Below are 19543 nucleotides of genomic sequence, written 5' to 3' on the forward strand. Positions count from 1 at the left end.
TCCCACCTAGGTATCAGGGGCCCAAGCACATGGATCATCTTCTGCTGCCTTCTCAGGCTCATTAACAGGGAACTGGAGTCTAAGCAAAACAGTTGGACCTCAGACTGACACTCCAATATGTAAGGCTGGCATTGTAAGCCAAAGCTTAACCCATTGTCACACACTGCTGGTCCTGTGAGCTATTTTATACAAGGGACTTGAGCATCTGTAGACTTGGGTATCTAAAAAGGGCCCTGGATCCCATTGCCCTTGGATAGCAAGGGACAACTCCATTTTTCTTCCAACTTTTTTTAAATATGTATTTTAAACTCTTCTGTGGTTCAGTTTAAATTGAATGTGATTAGATATCTGGGCAGTGGTCTCTTCATGTACCCAGTTTCCAGGTAAGCTGAGGAGCATGCTGTACACACCAAACACACTGCATATCCGGGCACAAAGTGTCCATCTAGGATAAGCACATGCACTGAAACCCATCGGGTACTAAAACCCATCCAGCCCTGACCTGGCTCTGTGCATGCTGGCTTGCATCTCTGTGCTGTTTGCCCCACCTGCAGGAGGTACAACTCAGTAAATGCACAGCACATGCATTGGGAAGCCCAGCTAAGAAACTCTGGTCAAAAAAAAGAAATCTCTTTCCAGATGAAAAAGGGAAAATAAAAAATTATCTAGGGCCTATCCTAACATGGAATTAACTGGAAAATGATCTATTCATTCATAGGGACTTCCAGGAACTTCTTGGGCCAGGTGCTGGTCCAGGTGCTGAGAGAGCCCTTGGTCCTCACTATTTCGGGCAGCAGAGGGTAGGAGAGCAGTGACGTGCACAAAAGAAGGGATACTACATATTAGTATCAGGTCAAAGATTCTGTAAGATGCTAGTGAAGTTCTAAAGGGTTGGAGATCAAGTGCTGTTGTTAGGAATGGGTGGAGAAGCGAAGGTCTCCTTCAGGCTCCAAATGAAGAGTTATGGGAAAGCTGTGACCACCTGCTTCCGGTGACCTATGCCCTTTGTAACCATTTATTCTCACTTTGAAAGTTCGCTTCTTACCCCAGGAACCAGTGCTCCCAAGTAACGAATCTCAGAGTCATAATCAAACCCCATCAGAAGGGATCTGTTGTGGATTCTAAGCCTTCTAACCCACTGAAGAGACCGATGGGCCAGTCGAACAAACAAGTCTATCCCGACGTACCACTGGGTGAGCATGTTTTGTCCTGAATGTCCCTGGGGAAATATATATTTTCATGGGGCCCTTAAATTCATGACCTAAGAGGCTAAGGTGGGGTTGATGAGCTGGCAAGGAAGGCACTTGGGAAGCCGCTGGTTCTCTTGGATCATCTTAAATCACAGCATATAGACCGATGCTTCATCAATCAACTAAAGTTATGAAAAGTTTGTCCCAAGCCAGAAAAAAAAAGTTCCCATTTAAAATCACAGAGCTCATACATTCATTAGCATAGTTTTTTGATTTCTCAAAAGAATTACTGAGAAGGCCTTTGATGTATCGAATATTAAGGCTTTGATGTATCAAGTGCTATATGCCTGGAGGGATTAGTTCTGATTAGAAAAGTCTAGTCTCCGCTCCATCTCCCAGCCTTTAACGACTTGTACATCCTTTCATTAATGGACAAATGGCAGCTGGCATTCTCTCGGTCAGGTGCCCATGTTTGTAGCACTCTGTGGGTCCATCCATCAAGAACAGTTCAGTTCCTGTCCTGCCCTAGAGACTTGGGAATGGCAGGCAGAAGGACTTCCTGACCTGGGGAATGTTGCTCACAATATTATGACTATGTTTGAGGGTACTTCCAAAGGTTCATGTAAAATAGAATTAAAAGATAGAGAAGTTCATTTTGATGCAAAAATGTTTTTGAAATCCACACAGACAAGGGGTCTTCAAAAAGTTCATGGAGGGGTCGGCACTGTGGCATAGGGGGTTAAGCCAACTCTTGGGATGATTCCATGTGGAAGTGCCTGTTCAAGTCCTGGCTCTTCTACTTCTCATCCAGCTGGCTGCTTCCATACACTCTCGAAGCAGTGGATGACGACTCAAGTGCTTAGGTCCCTGCTACCCACATGGGAGACCTGGATGGAGTTATGGTTCCTGGCTTTGCATCATTTGCTGCCTTCCCAGTTGCATTAGCAGGAAATGGGGTCAGAAGCCAAACAGCAAGGACTTGAACTGGCTCTCAGATATGGGATGCCAGTGTTGCAAGCAGCGCTTAACCACTGGCATAATGGCTGCCCCAAGTTGAAGGAGTTTCCCAGGATAAAATTTTTTAGATGGGGCCAGCATGGTGGCACAGTGGGTTAATGCCCTGGCCTGCTGCACCAGCATCCCATATGGGTGCCGGTTCGAGACCCTACAGCTCCACTTCCGATCCAGCTCTCTACTATGGCCTGGTCCTTGGGCCCCTGCACCCGCATGGGAGACCCGGAGGAAGCTCCTGGCTCCTGGCTTTGGATCGGTGCAGCTCCGGCCATTGAGGCCATCTGGGGAGTGAACCATGGAATAGAAGACCTCTCTCTTTCTCTGCCTCTCCTCTCTCTGTGTAACTCTGACTTTCAAATAAATAAATAAATCTTAAAAAAATTTATATTACTTATTTGTTTATTTGAAAGGCAGAACAACAGAGAGAAAGAGACAGACAGACAGACATCTTCCATCTGCTGGTTCACTCCCCAGATAGCTGCAATGACCTGAAGCCAGGAACCCAGAACTCTACCGCAGTCTCCCATGTGGGTGGCGGGGGCCCAAGCACTTTGGTCATCATTCATTGCCTTTCTGGGGTTGTTAACAGGGAGCTGTATTGTAAGCAGAGAAGCCACGACTTGAATTGGCTCTCTGATACGTCATGACAGTGGTGCAAGCAGGGACTTAACCTGCTTTGCCACAACACCAACTCTAGGATAAATTTCTTACTATGAATTTTCATGGGATGAGTCATTTTAGCAACCAAATAAAAGCTATTGGTGACAGTGTATGAAGAAGAACAACGAGGCCAGGCAGTGCTGCAAGGAAAGTCCCTTATGCCAAATTGTCTTTTGCAGAAAACCAGTCTTGATCCATCTATTGTCTTAAACAACCTGTTTCAGTATTTTTGGTGATCATACCCTTATGCAACAGACACTCTGGAGAAAAAAGGAAAAGGCATCTTTCTAGAAAAAAGAAAGGACTTGTGCATTTCCACAGTGTGCCTTGAGGTGCTGTTGACTGAGAAGAGGATCTCTCCTCTTCTGAACCATGTCCTCCCTGCAGTCCATGTACTTTATGCTCACCGGGGGGTCTCCAACTGTTCATGGAAAAAGGGTATTATGAAAAAAACACACGTGGATTTCAAAAATTTTTGCACCAAAATAAATGATCTTTTGCTTCATTTTCCACAAACTTCACAATGCACCCTTGAAGTCCTCCTGCTGGCTAGGTGCAGTGACTCAATCTTCCTCTCCCAAGGCTGAATGCTATTTTGAGAGGGAGCAATCAAACAAGGCTTAGGTTTATGGCCCACCCATGAACCTGGAACAGTTCATTTGTTCTCCCAAATAACAACCTGCCCCATAGAGAGGGAGGCAATATCCCCCACCCCATCCCCACCCCAGGCGAACTTTGGGTTGGGTTTGCAGTACTTGTATCCCCGGAAGCATCTATACCGGGTCGGATTCAAATACTCTTCAGAAGCTAAGTGAGAGCTTTGCCTGCCCTCCTCCCTCGGACAGTGGCAAGCACCGCCCACCTCTGCTGCAGTGGCTCCAGTCAGCAACTCCCCGGAAGCAACAGCCGGTGTCACTCACCCCAGGCTGACCTTGTGTTTCCAGAAAGCGCTTGTCCCCAGGAGAGGCCGAGGCTCTGAAGTGCACAAGCATTGAGCGCCTGCTGCTGCTTGCTCTCAGTGCACACCCACTAGAACAGCTTTCCAGCCAGGCTCTGGGTTTTGGGAGGGGCACCTACAGGACTCCAGGGACTCCAAGGTGGGACATCTTTGAGTTTGCTTGAGATCAAGTCTTCTTGCCTCTACCACACCCAAGATGAGCCTTCCCTGTTTTAAGAAGCAAGACGGAGGAAGGTACCATTAAGAGGTTTTCATACTTGCTTTCTTTTCAAATGAAAAACCCTTGGGGAACAGCAGGTTAAGCCACTGCTTATGATGCCCAGTTCCCATATCAGAGTGCCTGTTGATACTATACTACTCTGCCTCCAATCAATCAAGTTTTCTGCTAACGTGCTTGGGAGGCATCAGGTGATAGCTCAATACTTAACGTTCTTGCCATCCATGTGGGAGACCTGGATGGAGTTCCAGGCTCCTGACTTTGGCCTGAACCAGCACTGGCTGAACTAGCAGATGTTTTTCAAGTAGATGAAAATAAATAAATTAACATTCTTTTTTTTAACTTTTATTTAATGAATATAAATTTCCAAAGTACGATTTATGGATTACAATGGCTTCCCCCACATACCGTCCCTCCCACCCACTACCCTCCCCTTTCCCTCTCCCTCTCCCCTTCCATTCACATCAAGATTCATTTTCAATTATCTTAATATACAGAAGATCAGCTTAGTATACATTAAGTAAGGATTTCAACAGTTTGCTCCCACACAGAAACATAAAGTGAAAAATAATAGATGATTTTTTTTAAATGATGATGAAATCAGATCAGACCTATTGTCATGTTTAATCCCAGTGAGAGTCAAGTTGGGAGTTGATAATTTCTTTTCTTTTTTTTTTTTTTTTTTTTTTTACAGAGGATCAGTTTAGTATACATTAAGTAAAGATTTCAACAGTTTGCACCCCCATAGAAACACAAAGTGAAATATATTGTTTGAGTACTCGTTATAGCATTAAATCTCAATGCACAGCACATTAAGGATAGATCCTACATGAGGAGTAAGTGCACAGTGACTCCTGTTGTTGACTTTACCAATTGACACTCCTGTCTATGGCATCAGTAATCTCCCTATGCTCCAGTCATGAGTTTCCAAGGCTATGGAAGCCCTCTGAGTTCTCCGACTCTTATCTTGTTTAGACAAGGTCATAGTCAAAGTGGAGGTTCTCTCCTCCCTTCAGAGAAAGGTACCTCCTTCTTTGAAGACCTGTTCTTTCCACTGGGATCTCACTCACAGAGATCTTTTGCCAGAGTGTCTTGGCTTTCCATGCCTAAAATACTCTCATGGGCTTTTCAGCCAGATCCGCATGCCTTTAGGGCTGATTCTGAGGCCAGAGTGCTATTTAGGACATCTGCCATTCTATGAGTCTGCTGAGTATCTCACTTCCCATGTTGGATCACTCTCCCCTTGATTTATTCTATCGGTTAGTGTTAGCAGGTACTAGACTTGTTTATGTGCTCCCTTTGACTCTTAGTCCTTTCATTATGATCAATTGTGAACTGAAATTGATCACTTGGAATAGTGAGATGGCATTGGTACATTCCACCTTGATGGGATTGAATTGGAATCCCCTGGTATGTTTCTAACTCTACCATTTGGGGCAAGTCAGCTTGAGCATGTCCCAAATTATACATCTCTTCCCTCTCTTATTCCCACTCTTATAAATTAACATTCTTTTAAAAAATAAAGATAAGAGGCTAGCATTGTGGTATAGCTAGTAAAACCTCCCGCCTACAATGCTGGCATCCCATATAGGTGCCAGTTGGAGACCTGTCTGCTCCACTTCCAATCTGGCTCCATGCTAATGCACCTGGGAAAGCAGCAGAAGATGGCCTAAGTGTTTTGGCCCTTGCACCCAATGGGAGACCCAGAAAAAGTTCCTGCTCCAGGCTCCAAATGTCTGAATGAGCCCCAAGTCTGATGGAGGTAGCCTAGTAGGATATGGGTGAAGCTTCTCCACCACTTCCTAGCATCCTTGAGCAAATCATTTAAACTTTCTGAGCCTTATTTTCCTCCTCTGTCCCATGTGTCTTTTCATGTGAAGACTAAATCTGAATAGTTTTAAAGGGCTCAACAGGACTCTGACCCAGGACAAATGGCCAATGCATGTGCTTGATAATATATACCCAAGAGGTACCCATGCTATTAAAAATGGGAAGAAGGGCACAATTCAGCTTCTCCAAGAAAGTCTGAGTGATGTGAGTGTGTCCAGGCTGCAGGGGGAGGTGACCAAGGTCTGGGAGCCAGTTTCAGATGTTAGGCAATGCTATAGACCACGTGTTTGTATCCCCCCAAATTCATATGATGAAACCAGAACCCCCAATGGCTGGTGATCAAGTCATGAGGATGAAGTCCTTGTGCCAAGCTTAACAACCTTGCAAAAGAGATACCACAGAGCTTGCTTTCCATCTCTCTTCTCTTGGACATGTGTCTTGGTCCATTTTCTGTTGCCATAATGAAATATCTGAATCCGGGTACTGTATCTGAAAACATTCATTGAATGCACAGTTTTGGAAGTCCAAGGGCACTGCTCTGGCATCTGCCCAGGTCTGATGAAGGCCTTCTGGCTCACTCACACCATGGTGGGGGGCATCTCCGTGGGAGCATGAGTGAGAGGGAGAGTACACAGTGCAACTGGAAGCCAGCAGTCCAGGGAGATCCAAGCTCACTCATGTCAACCACCCATTCTCACATGAACTGGGGCACCAATGTAAGACCAAAGCCACTCATTGAGGCCAACATTGATCCATTCGTGATGACCTGATCACCTTCCAGTAGGCCCTACCTGTTAGAGGCTCCACTACCTCAACACCCCACTCTGGTGTCCAAGTTTCCAGCACATGAACCTTCAAGAGACAAGCCACATGCAAATTGTAGCCTCTATGAAGACAGCGTGAGAAGACAGCCACCTGCACACAGGAAGCAAGCCCACACCAGACAATGAATCTGCCAGCATCCTGACCTTGGAGCTCCTCGTCCTGGAGCTGAGTAACAAGCGTTTGCTCTTGAAGACCCCCAGCCTGTGTACTTTGCCATGGCTGCCTGAGTTAAGAGTAGCAGGTAGCCCTACCTTTCCTCTAGACCCCAGAATGCAAGGGTAATTAAGAGGTTCAGATGCAAACCCCATTATCAGAGGATTTTCTTCAATGTTACAGAATAAGATGGAAAGCCTTTTTGAAATTGCTAGCAAAATAAAGCTTCATTTAAAAACAAACAAACAAAAAACCACCTAGTTCTTACGCAACCAAATGCTGCTGCACCGTCTGTCTCACAAACTCCCTGGGACTTTATAGAAAACAGCCACACAGGAATGGGACTGTGCCATGGATCCTCTCGGGAGGGCTCCAGGCAGTCGGGGCCTGAGCCCCTTCCCGGGCCTCTCCGTGAACAGTTGCTGTGCTGAGGCCACAGAGGCACTGCACAGCTCAGTGCTGCAGCTGTCTCTGCATTAACCCTGTGCCCTGCGACTCATAAACTGAAAGCTGCTCCCAAAGGCGCCCTTGAAAAACAGAACAGAGCTCCCAGTGCCGACAGCCTGCCATATCTTTGCAGTCCGCTCCACAGGGACTGGAGTTACTCTGACTTACCTTAGAGAAAATGCCCGGTGCTCAAGTCCACAAGAAACACAGGGGAGTTTCACAAAGGGGGGGGGGGCAGCGCTGTGGTGCAGCAGGTTAACGCCCTGGCCTGAAGCGCTGGCATCCTATATGGGTGCTGGTTCGAGACCCGGCTGCTCCACTTCCGATCCAGCTCTCTGCTATGGCCTGGGAGAGCAGTGGAAGATGGCCCAAGTCCTTGGGTCCCTGAACCCCTATGGGAGATCCAGAAGAAGCTCCTGGTTCCTGGCTTCGGATCAGAGCAGCTCCAGCCATTGCGGCCATCTGGGGAGTGAACCAGTGGATGGAAGACCTCTCTCTCTCTCTCTCTCTCTCTCTCTCTCTGCCTCTCCTTCTCTCTGTGTGTAACTCTGACTTTAAATAAATATTTTTTAAAGTGTGTGGAAAATGGAATTAAAAGATAAGTTTATTTTGGTGTGAGATATTTTTGAATTGTACACATAGTTTTTTCGTAGTGTGTATTTTTCATGAACTTTTTGAAGACCCCTCCTACAGATGCCCAGGCCCCACTCAGACCTACTCAGTCCAGCTCTCTCAGTCCTACTCCAGTTCGTCCTTGGGCAATTCAGGTGAGCAGCCCCAGCTGGGAGCCCTAGAATCCACTTTAGGACTCACAGCAACGTGGTCCTCATTCAGCACAAATGGGCCACTCCACACAAAGAGGATTGCTCAGCTGCTGCTTCTTGGCTGTCCTTGAAGGAGTAAGTCAAGGACCACTGCTCAGAACTGGTGTCACTCCCTGGGCCATGCATGTGGCTCCCATGAGAGCAGAATTAGCAGAGAGCAAGCTCCAAGGTCTCTTCCTTGGTGAAACTCTGTGATGAGTTGATGAGTGCATCACTTTGGGAAGGGGAAGCCCTCATCCCAGCAATAAATGCCAAAGCTGCTTCTGATGTTGGCACCTTAAAATATCCAGAGACACACATGCCAGAATTCAACTGCAGTTAATGGATCTGAGTCAGGTGTGAGCTACCTACTTGCCCACTTGGTTAAACCTGCAGTCTCATTCTTCTCCTTAGCTGATGGTTCCCTGGGGACGGTTTGCACTCTGCAGCTCAATTTAAAGGCTCCAATCTCTACAATGTCGGTTTGCATAGGAGGTTGGCTATGGCAGATGAAATCTACTTCTGTAAAAATGTATGTATTTACTTATGAGAGGGGGGAGGAGAGAGAGACAGAGACTCCTATCTGCTGGTTTATTCCCCAAATGCCTGCAATGGCCAGGACAGGGCTGGGTTAAAATCAGGAGCCAGGAACTCAGTCCACATCTCCCACATGAGTGGCAGGAACCCAATGACTTGGGCCATTGCTACATTTACCATGGTCTGCAATAACAGGAGGCTGGAACAAGAAGTCAGAGCCAGGGATTGAGCCCAACTACTCTGATGCGGAATGCAGGTATCTTAACCTCTAGGCTAAATGCACTTTTCCCCAAATTGATTTTGCATCATCAGATCATTCTGATAAGCAGAAGCCATTTTTTTCTGCAAGAAAATCACAGAGAGAGGGGCCAGTGCTGTTGGCACAGCAGGTTAAAGCCCTGGCCTGAAGTGCCGGCATCCCATATGGATGCCGGTTCTAGTCCCGGCTGCTCCTCTTCCAATCCAGCTCTCTGCTGTGGCCTGGGTTAGCAGTAGAAGATGGCTCAAGTCCTTGGACCCCTGCTCCAGATGGGAGACCTGGAAGAAGCTCCTGACTCCTGCCTTCATATCGGCATTGTTCTGGCCATTGCGGCCATCTGGGGAGTGAACCAGCAGATGGAAGACCTCTCTCTGTAACTCTCTTTCAAATAAATAAAATAAATCTTTAAAAACATCACAGAGAGAAATGTCCTTGCTAAGGAACCATCAAATGCATGGCCAAAGTATAAATGAGACTCCACCCTGAATTTGTAGTGACCATACCTTTTCCAACTGATAGCCTATAATCAACGATCTCTTAAAGTTGAGTACATTTTTAAAGGTAGTTACTATTTTCTCAAATCCATGGAGTTATAGTGTGAAGGCTTTGTCAGTTTTCTGGTTCAAGCCTCCAGTTTTAACCAAGAGGGAGTAAAATTCCAAGAGTTTGTCAGTGATTTAAGTGCAAAGGCATATGCACGCACATGGCTTATTTTCTAACCCTCAGTGGGTGCCTTTGCTGGGATGCTAAAATGCTTCAAATCTTCTATCTGACTCTAATACAGTGACATTTGTTACTCACTGTGTATTAATCAGGCTACCACAGGACATGCTGTGGTAACAAAACTGCTCAAATCTCAGAGGCTTAAATCACACAAATGTGACTGGCACAGAACTCCAATCCTCTCTGTTACTCAACAGCCATGGTCACTGGAGGTGCCACCAGCCTCATAGGTGGCTTTGCTGAGACTTTCTGCTGTCTAGATGCCAACCTGAGTGACACCCATCGCTTCTGCTCTCACACCACTGGAAAAAGCTGTGCATGGCCCATCATTGCAGGTCATCCAGGAACCATGACCATGACCTCCTGCAGAGGAAGAAGCAAGAAGCTGATGCTGGTGATCACCAGGTAACGCATATCCAGCCCATCACAGGTAACCAGCAGGTTGGTGGCACCTACTCTGTACTGCATACAAGGATGCTTCAAAATGCTGGTGGAAAACAGAATTAAATAAGTTTATGTTATTACAAAACACTTTGAGGCCAGCGCCGCGGCTCAATAGGCTAATCCTCTGCCTGCAGCGCCGGCACTCCAGGTTCTAGTCCCGGTCAGGGCGCCAGATTCTGTCCTGGTTGCTCCTCTTCCAGGCCAGCTCTCTGCTGAGGCCTGGGAGTGCAGTGGAGGATGGCCCAAGTCCTTGGGCCCTGCACCCACATGGAAGACCAAGGGGGCACCTGGCTCCTGGCTTCGGATCAGTGTGGTGCGCCGGCCGCAGCGGCCATTGGGAGGTGAACCAACAGAAAAGAAAGACCTTCCTCTCTGTCTCTCTCTCTCACTGTCCACTCTGCCTATCAAAAAAAAAAAAAAAAACACTTTGAAGTCCATACACAGTTTTTCATAATAGACATTTTTATTAACTTTTGAAATACCTCTTCATAAACATGAACTTAAAAAAATATAGGCTGGAACTGTGGCTCAGTGGGTAAAGGACCTGGCCTGTAGTGCCAGCAACCCATGGGTGCTGGTTCGAGTCCCAGCTGCTCCACTTCTGGTCCAGCTCCCTGTTGGTGTGCCTGGGAAAGCAGCAGAGGATGGCCCAAGTGCTTGCACCCCTACAAGAACATGAGAGGCCCTCTGGAAGAGGCTCCTGGCTCCTGGCTTCAACCTGCTCATTCCTGGCTATTGCCACCACTGGGGGAGTGAACAAGCAGATGAAATCTCTCTCTCTCTCTCTCTCTCTCTCTCTCTCTGTCCTTCTTTCTCTCTGTTAACTCTGACTTTTAAATAAATAATTTTTAAAAACTTTTGCACCAAGCTAACTTACCTTTTCATTTCATTTTTTACGAATTTTTTTTCTTTTTTTAAAGGTTAATTATTTACTTGAGTGGGGTGAGGGAGAACCTTCCATTTTCTGTTTCACTCCCCAAAAGGGAGGAGCCGAGAACTCCATCCGGATCTCCCACGTGGGTGGCAGGGGCTCAAGTGCCTGGGCCATCATCTGCTACTTTTCAGTCTCGTTTCAGAGAGCTGGATCAGAAGCAGAGCAGCCCAAACTTGAGCTGCAGTCCCATATGTGATGCCGGTGCTGCAAGCTTTGGCTTAACCTGCTACGCCTTGACTCTGCCCCTCCACGTCCTGTACTAGCTCCTGAGACTGCCCAGAGAGGTCCCTATATGGCAAGATGGATAATCTGTGGGGTACATGGTGAGAGAGAGGATAGAGAGAAGGCATTAGACTTGCAGGTGGCTATGTCACCATATGACAGATGACATAATGTCAGTATTACCGAAGTACTGTCAACTTCAGATATGGAAACAAACTTGACTGGGAAAACTGATAAAGGTTAACCAAGTAAGTGACATTTGAGCTAAGTCTTGAATAAAGAACAGTATAGTCTCCTTATGAACGCAGTATAGTCTCATTGGAAATACTTCCTTTGCTTTTGTGAATGTTCTATTGAGGCTTGTTTTCGTTCTGTTAGCTTCTTGACAAAGGTCCAACGTTCTTTGCTTTCCCGGTGTCAGAAATAGACATGAACTGCTGAAGAATCAAGTAAGTAAAGCATGAGCACAGTTGCCTCATCCTTGCAAGCTGGAATTGTGAGACCCAGAAGGAAATGGCAAGAGCTCAGGAAGTGCGAATGGGAGTGTGCCAAGGTGATAAAATCAGATCACGCGGACGTAAGGGATTCTGAGTTTCCTTTGCATGAAAAACGCCCATGTGGGAGATGTTGTTAAGACGCCACACTTCTGGAATTTCTGCGGTACTCCACAAGTTTGTGACAATATAGAAACAGAATGTGAAATAAAATGATCCCAGGAAATCTGAGATGTGTTGTCACTGAAGTAATGCATAGACCCAGCAATTTGGACGACATTCATCTCAAGGCTCTGGACGGTTACACAGTGCAGTCCTGCTCACCGCTGCACCTTCCTCCAGGAGAAACATTCCTTTCTAGATTATAGATGCATAGTATGGGGGACAAGGGAGAGGAGATAGAGAGAAGGCATTCAATGAATCCTCCCCTCAAATTCACAAACAGTGATTATTTCAATGACCCTTCTAACTTTATTTATTTATTTATTTATTTATTTTGACAGGCGGAGTGGACAGTGAGAGAGAGAGACAGAGAGAAAGGTCTTCCTTTGCCGTTGGTTCACCCTCCAATGGCCGCCGTGGCAGGCGCGCTGTGGCCGGCGCATCGCCCTGATCCAAAGCCAGGAGCCAGGTGCTTATCCTGGTCTCCCATGCTGGTGCAGGGCCCAAGCACTTGGGCCATCCTCCACTGCACTCCCGGGCCTCAGCAGAGAGCTGGCCTGGAAAAGGAGCAACCGGGACAGAATCCGGCGCCCCGACCGGGACTAGAACCCGCAGTGCTGGTGCAGCAGGCGGAGGATTAGCCTACTGAGCCGCGGCGCCGGCCCCTTCTAACTATTAACAAGACTGTGCGATGTGCCAGTTGGGATTCTAGGCATGTATTGACTCCCACTGAAACTATCCTATGAGCTACGATACAGGTTGCTATGGCTCACGTGCACTACCAAGTGCCAGAACCGGTAATGGTACCTAGACAGTCTGACTTCAGAGCCTACATTCTTCTTTGTGCCGCTGCACCTCTTTTCCACAATGATTTATCATCTTGAAAAGGTAAGTGGCAATCTGTCTCCTTAAGGAAGAAAGGAGGAAGAAGGGAGGGAGAGAAAGGGCAAGCTGATGGACTGACATTAAAACTGCAAGTGTCAAATGGAACGTATGGGTTTGACCTGAGCATTAGCACTGAGGTCCATCAGGCCCAGCCCAGATGGAGTCACTGGTGCTGGTGTTCCACACGACCAAGCCCAAACTAAGCTGTTTATCCGAACTTCCACAAAATCTGGAGAGAGAGAGAACAGCCAAATCCCTGAGCAGGCCTGTGTTAACTGGAATGATGAGGGAGCTCCCGCCTCTTCACCTGTACAAGCAAAGTAACTTTGAAACAACCAACCAGCCTTTCTCTGTCTGCTTCCCTCAGCCTTCTCTGTCTGTGAAAGCAATTGCAGCTACTCAGCTCATCAGAACCCTCCTTCTGTTTTATGGAATTGTCGTGGCGGGAGAGTGCAACCTGGTCCTTGACTTCTTTCAATATAGAAATAAGGAGAGTCCAAGAGTCCAAGTCAGGAAAGTGAGAGGACTTTATTAGGCAAGCGAAAGAACGGAAGAGAGTGAGAGAAAGCAGCAGCAGAGATGGAGCGGGGAACCTGTGCTGGATGGCCAGTGGGGAAGTGCATCCCTTGGTCTTTAATAGGTATCCTAACTTCCCTTTCATCTACTTCACTTGGTGTGGCAGCCTGGACACGGGGTATGGGGTCATTGCTGATTGGGCTGGGGTCCATCCGGGACCCAGAGGGAGTCGGAGTTGGGGGGAACTAGCTGCTCTCCAGAGCGAAGGGGGCATGATTGGTGGGTCCTGGCAGTGCTTGAAATGCTCCAAATGAGGGAGAAGAAGGGGGCGCCCCCTTCTCCTGACAGTATGACCATCCCTGCCTGCATCCCTTAACCCTAAGGAACGAAAGGCTGCCCAATTCTAGACTCACAAATAAAAGCCAGCTAGCATATTTAAATTTGTTATAGTTTTGTTTTTGGATGCTAGTCTACAAATGTTTTCTTTATAGGTACCCAAATCTATATATAAGGCCTCTCTTTATTAAACAGAACTTGTTGGGGGAGGCGTTTAGCACAGAATTTAAGACACTATTTAGGATGCCCACTTCTGGTACCAGAGTGTCTGGGTTCAGGTCCAAGGAGCTCTGCTTAGGATTCCAGTTTTCTGCTGATACACACCCTAGGAGGCACAGGTGATGGCTCAAGTAGCTGGATTCCTTCCATGGAAGCCAGATTGAGTTCTGGGCTCCTGGCTTTGGACCTGGCCCAGCCCTGGCTATTATGGGCATTTGGGAAGTGAACTGGCAGATGCAAGATCTCTGTGTGTGTGTGTGTGTGTGTGTGTCTGCCTTTCAAATAAATACAATTAATTAATTAAAAATTTAAAATAACTTGCTGTAATATTTAGTCACTTTCAAACACCTCCTTTACTCTTCAAGGGCTAAAACTAAATGGATTCAGATATGTGGTGCTATGATCTTTTGATATAATAAGAAATATATTTAAATATATATTTGGTCTTATTCCCTATTCCAGAGCTCCTGAAACTCTTGCGATTTGCTGAGTGATAAGAATGATAAAGGTGAAAGGAGAATCTTTTGTTGTGATAACAAGCCCCTTTTAACCACACCTGAGCTTATGTTGAGGCACAATTATGTTTAGACAAGCCCCTGGGGAGGGTAGCCTGTTGCAGGGGAACCAATCTGGGGTTAGGAAATTGGAACCTTTAATTCCATCTTCCAGCCTCTAGGGAGGGGTGAGGGTAGAGATTGATGTAATCACCGATGACCAGTGATTTGATCCATCTTTCCCCTGCAATAACATCTCCACAAGGCCAGGGTCCAGAAAGCTTCTGGGGTGCTGAGCATTGTAGGTGTCGGGGGGGGGGTTGGTTAACCTCGGGTGGGTTCCAAGACTCTGCACCCTTCTTTCTTTCTTGCCCTATGTGCCTCTTCCTGTGGCTGCTCTGAATTGCATTCTTTATAATAGATCAGTGGTCCAGTGAGTGAACTCTGTTCCTGAGTTCTGTGAGTACAAATTATCCAGTCTGAAGTGGAGTCAGAGGAGTCCCTAGTTTATATCTCGCCATTCAGAAGCACAGGTGACAATCTCAACTTTCTGTTGGCAACTGAAGTGGGGGTAATCTTGTGGGTCTAAGCCCTTAAACAGTAGGCTCTGATACTATATCCAGGTAGACAGTGTAGGAGTAGAGTTAAATCCTAGAGCACTCAGTCTGTGTCTACCTGAGAACTGGATTGAGTCCTTGGCAGGGCGGGGATAGGGGTCAGGGGACCTTACACACCTGGTCACAGAAGTGTTGGAAGCTTTATGTGAGAGTACGGAAGAAAAATCACTGTTTTCCTCTTGCAGTAGAGGACATTTTGTCTGAAATGTGGAGGGTTGCCCCAAGGCACTGGGAAAGTTCCAAGGCTGAGGGTGCTGCAGGTTCTCCAGCTCTTCCCAGAAATGCAAATCACATAGCGGAGAAAACCTGTTGGATCATGGGAAAAACTCACCCTACCTAAGAAAGAACTGCAGTGACAAGTCTGATTATTCGTTTATGGCTCGTGTTGTATCAGTAGTCAGCTACTAGTTGTCCTGCTTGCCTGCTGCTCTCTTGAAGTGCATTCAATAAAATCAAACCTTTACTCACTCTGAATGACCACTCTGGTGAGTTCTTTTTCTACCTGTGACACCAGTCTCCATGGGTCATTCGTCATCACTTGTCATGGTCTGAAGTCCCTATGGCACAGTGGCAGGTCAAGCTACTTTCAACCTTCTCCAGAGAAGAAAGGCAAAGGAGAAGGAGTTCTAATGGACTTTGATGGAGTTGTCAGGTGAGCTACCTGTATGCCCTGCCACCAATCTAGCAGCCCATTACCTGGGATTCTTATTAAAAATAGGAAATGGAAATACTAACTTCCTTGATGTGATCATTTCACACAGTACACTTGCACTGAAATATCACACTGTACCCCACAAAAATGTACAATACAAAATGGAATGTATTCACTACTTTAAAGAAAATACATCCTCACGTGGAATTGAAATCAAAATTTATCCACCTGTTCCCTCCCTTAAACTCTAGAATGACTACATGTCATAAATTGCCACCCATGACCTTTTCAGAATACCATGCTTCTGTAAGCTACTTAAGGCTTTTTAATAAGTCACCAATGGCTGGCACCACGGCTCACTTGGCTAATCCTCCTCCTATGGTGCCAGCACTCCGGGTTCTAGTCCTGGTTGAGGCACCGGATTCTGTCCCGGTTGCCCCTCTTCCAGGCTAGCTCTCTGCTGTGGCCAGGGAGTGCAGTGGAGGATGGTCTAAGTCCTTGGGCCCTGCACCCCATGGGAGACCAGGAGAAGCACCTGGCTCCTGGCTTCAGATCAGCACAGCGCACTGGCCATAGCGGCCATTTGCAGGGTGAACCAACAGAAGGAAGACCTTTCTCTCTGTCTCTTTCTCTCTCTCACTGTAATTCTGCTCTGCCTGTCAAAAAAAAAAAAAAAAAAGTCACCAACGACTGACCAGTGGGAACTTCAGATTGGGTTAGAGGGGGGTATTTTTCTTAAGAAGAACTTTTTGCTGTACTTGTTAGCATCTACTTTCAAAGAACAATTTCCTGCCTTTTGGAGAGAAGTGCTGTTTTTGAACCTAGAGGTGAATGCTGCTACCTCCTTGCTTGTATTTGCAGGTACTGCAGAGCCTATTTCTGGGTGCCATGAACCTGCTGCCTACACAGCCAATCTGCAGCTTCTCCGGGCAGGCCTCTGTGTGCAAGCGTGCATGCTGCATCCAGAGCAGGGCTGTTCACACTTCCCCACAAACCCAGTCTCCCAGAAAAATTACCAAGATGCTACTCAAAGATCACAATAGAAAAAGGGTGGCTAAGAAGCAGCAAGATGACGGAGAGTGAAAATCCCTACTTTGATGCTGGTCTCAATGGGGGGTGAAAGGTGAGAGAGTTTATAAGGCAAGAATGTGGAAATGGGATTGCTGCTCCCAACACAGGCTCATGGGTAAGGTCCTTGGCTTTCAGAGTATGACCTAAGGTAAGGAGACTTTAATTGGAGGGGAAGGATTTTGTTATAATGGAGTCATGTTCTGATATACGGTTTATACTAAATAGAACAATGCCAGCTTCAAATTTTCCAGGTCGAGTCACCAAAGGGACCCTTTAATAACTTCAGCTATTCAGTTGCTCCATCCTAGGTTGCTATTGCCTTCATTGTTACGAGAAAGCTGATGATACCGCCTGCACCCCATTGCAGTAACTGTTTGTAAATCACTTGTTTATCAGAAGTCCTGAGAGAGCTTTTCATGAAATGAGCACAGACTTCTCAGGCAGAAAGCTTTCAAATCCCACCTGACGGTCCTCAAGCTATCCAGAGCAGCTTCGTGGAGAAGAACAGTAATTACGTTGATTGAATCCTTATGCCTGAACTCCGTTTCGGCTGCTTTGATGTATTCTTTTGAGTATAAATGAGTTTTCAATGAGTGTTACAGAATGGGCTGTGCTACCAGAGAGGTGTTCCAGGAAGATCTATGATTTTAGATGCTGTTCCAAATGTCGCGATTTAGTTCCCTGAATTATTAGCTCTCTAAATCTCTGTCCCACCTTCCCTCTAGAAGCCTAGATGGTTGGGATTAAGGAAGATGTCTGGGATCTTAGAAATGCTGTCTGGAACTTGTAGAAATTAAACTCTGACCTTTATCTCAGTAAGAGCAGACTTTCCGTAGTCAAGCCTAAGATCATATCTTGCCCTGGGTAATTTCTTATATGACCAGGGTGTAACCAATATTTTTGGATGAAGCCTTCCTGCTCTAAAGTCTCTTGAAAATGGGGTCACCAACCTGTCCTAGAAGCCCTCAGACTGGGACAACCTGGGATGGTCATCCCCGACTCCCTCCTTAAACAATGCAGCTCCCCTAGGATGCAATGTGATTCTACAGTAGTATTGCAGAAAACTCACGGAAAAGTAGAAATTAATTTTGGTGCAAAAAATTTTTGAAATCCATACATAGTTTTTCATAACATGTATTTTCTGTTGACTGATGACCCTCTCATATGCATGCATTTCCAAAATTTTTGCAATGAAATAAACTTATCTCCTAATTCAGTTTTCCATAAACATTTCTGTTTCTTTATTTGAGAGAGCAAGCTCCTTTCCCCCAGCGGCCAAGGCTAAGCCAGGACCCAAGCTGGGAGCTGGGAATTCAATCCAGCTGTCCCATGTGGGTTGCAGATATGTGGGTCCACATTTGCAGGAAACTGGAGTCAGGAGCCAGAGCCAGGAATTGAACCTAGGCATTCTGATATGGAATGCAGGTGTTTTAACTTCCAGGCTGAACTGCCTGCCTCTCCCAGAACGTTTTGCCAAACACTCACATATTGGTGTGTAATCTGGATTTCTTCTTACAGAAGCACTCCACACGCAGTTATCACCATTATCAGAAGGGCACAGGGGAGCCCACTTAGCTGGGGGAGGGGTAGCAAGCCAGCTGAACAGAATGAAGGATAAAGAAAGCAGGAAGATTAATGTCATAGTGGACCCAGACTGCAGAGCTCCTTTTACACTATAAATATTGGATGAAACGCTGATGTAACCTTTACTGCAGCATGACATGGGATTTGCTGTCTTTATGGCTCATGATTAAAATAAGAAACACATTTCTGATTAGATTATTCTTTTACCCACCACAAAACTGTCTTTCACATTTCCAAGAATGTTATTTTACTTACACAATCAATCAAACTGGAACTCAAATGCCACAATATGTGTATCATAAGGAGCTTTCTTTTTATTCTTGACCTCAAATTATTTATAATCTAAGATAACTGACTATGATAAGCATTGCAGAGATAAGAAAGAGTTGAGACTGGCAGACTTTGCCTCCTTTTAGGAAGCATCTTATCTGTCTGTGGTGAACCCCATTGGCGTTCCTGAGGTTGCATAAGAAAATGGATCGGTTTTTAATGATTTCAGTTTGTTGTAATTGCAAGCAGCTAAATACAGTCGGCTGCAAAGCAAACTGAGCTCTAAGGAACAGAATTCAATCTGTTGGGTTTCTGCTTCTGTTCTATCCTATTCAGTAATTTAATTATTTGTGAAACTTTTGAACTCAATTGACTCTCATGGAATATATCCAAATTGGAAGGTGTTTGGTGTTACACTCATTATAATTTTTGGTGTTAGTCCAACAATTAACAACTTGGCTTTATTCAGTCAAAGAGAACTAACTGCATTTGAAATGCTTAATGTCTTTAAATTATAACCATTTTTAAAATTCAGAACATTAGTCTGCTTATTGTGTAGAATTGCAGATTGAAAGCTTTATTTTCCTTTTAAATTGTTTGTACGAATTTATTGAATGAAAATTCTAAATTCCACTGTGACAAGCAAGACTAAAACTATTCCAAATATATATATATATATAAAACATCAGAGGTGAGCCCTCGTAAATCAGCAAGTCAGATGTTAGTAATAGGTTCAAAATATTATTCTAGCTATTAGATGCCATCTACTGGCTGTAATTACGTTTGATACAACAGGCTATGGTTTTAATGCAAAGGCAGAATACTGAAGACAATTATCATTGAAATTCAATTGGTGGGGGTCAGCATTGTGGCTTAGCAGGTTAAGCAGCCACCTGCAGTGCGGGCATCCCTTATGGGCCCTGGTTTGAGTCCTGGGTGATTCACTTCCGATCCGCTCCCTGCCAATGCATCTGGGAAAGATGACCCAAGTGCTTGTGCCCCTGCACCCACATAAGAGACCTAGAAG

This window comes from Oryctolagus cuniculus, chromosome 10 (genome assembly GCF_051225735.1).
Source record: "Oryctolagus cuniculus isolate XC-2025 breed Fujian yellow rabbit chromosome 10, ASM5122573v1, whole genome shotgun sequence".
In the NCBI taxonomy this organism is placed as follows: domain Eukaryota; kingdom Metazoa; phylum Chordata; class Mammalia; order Lagomorpha; family Leporidae; genus Oryctolagus; species Oryctolagus cuniculus.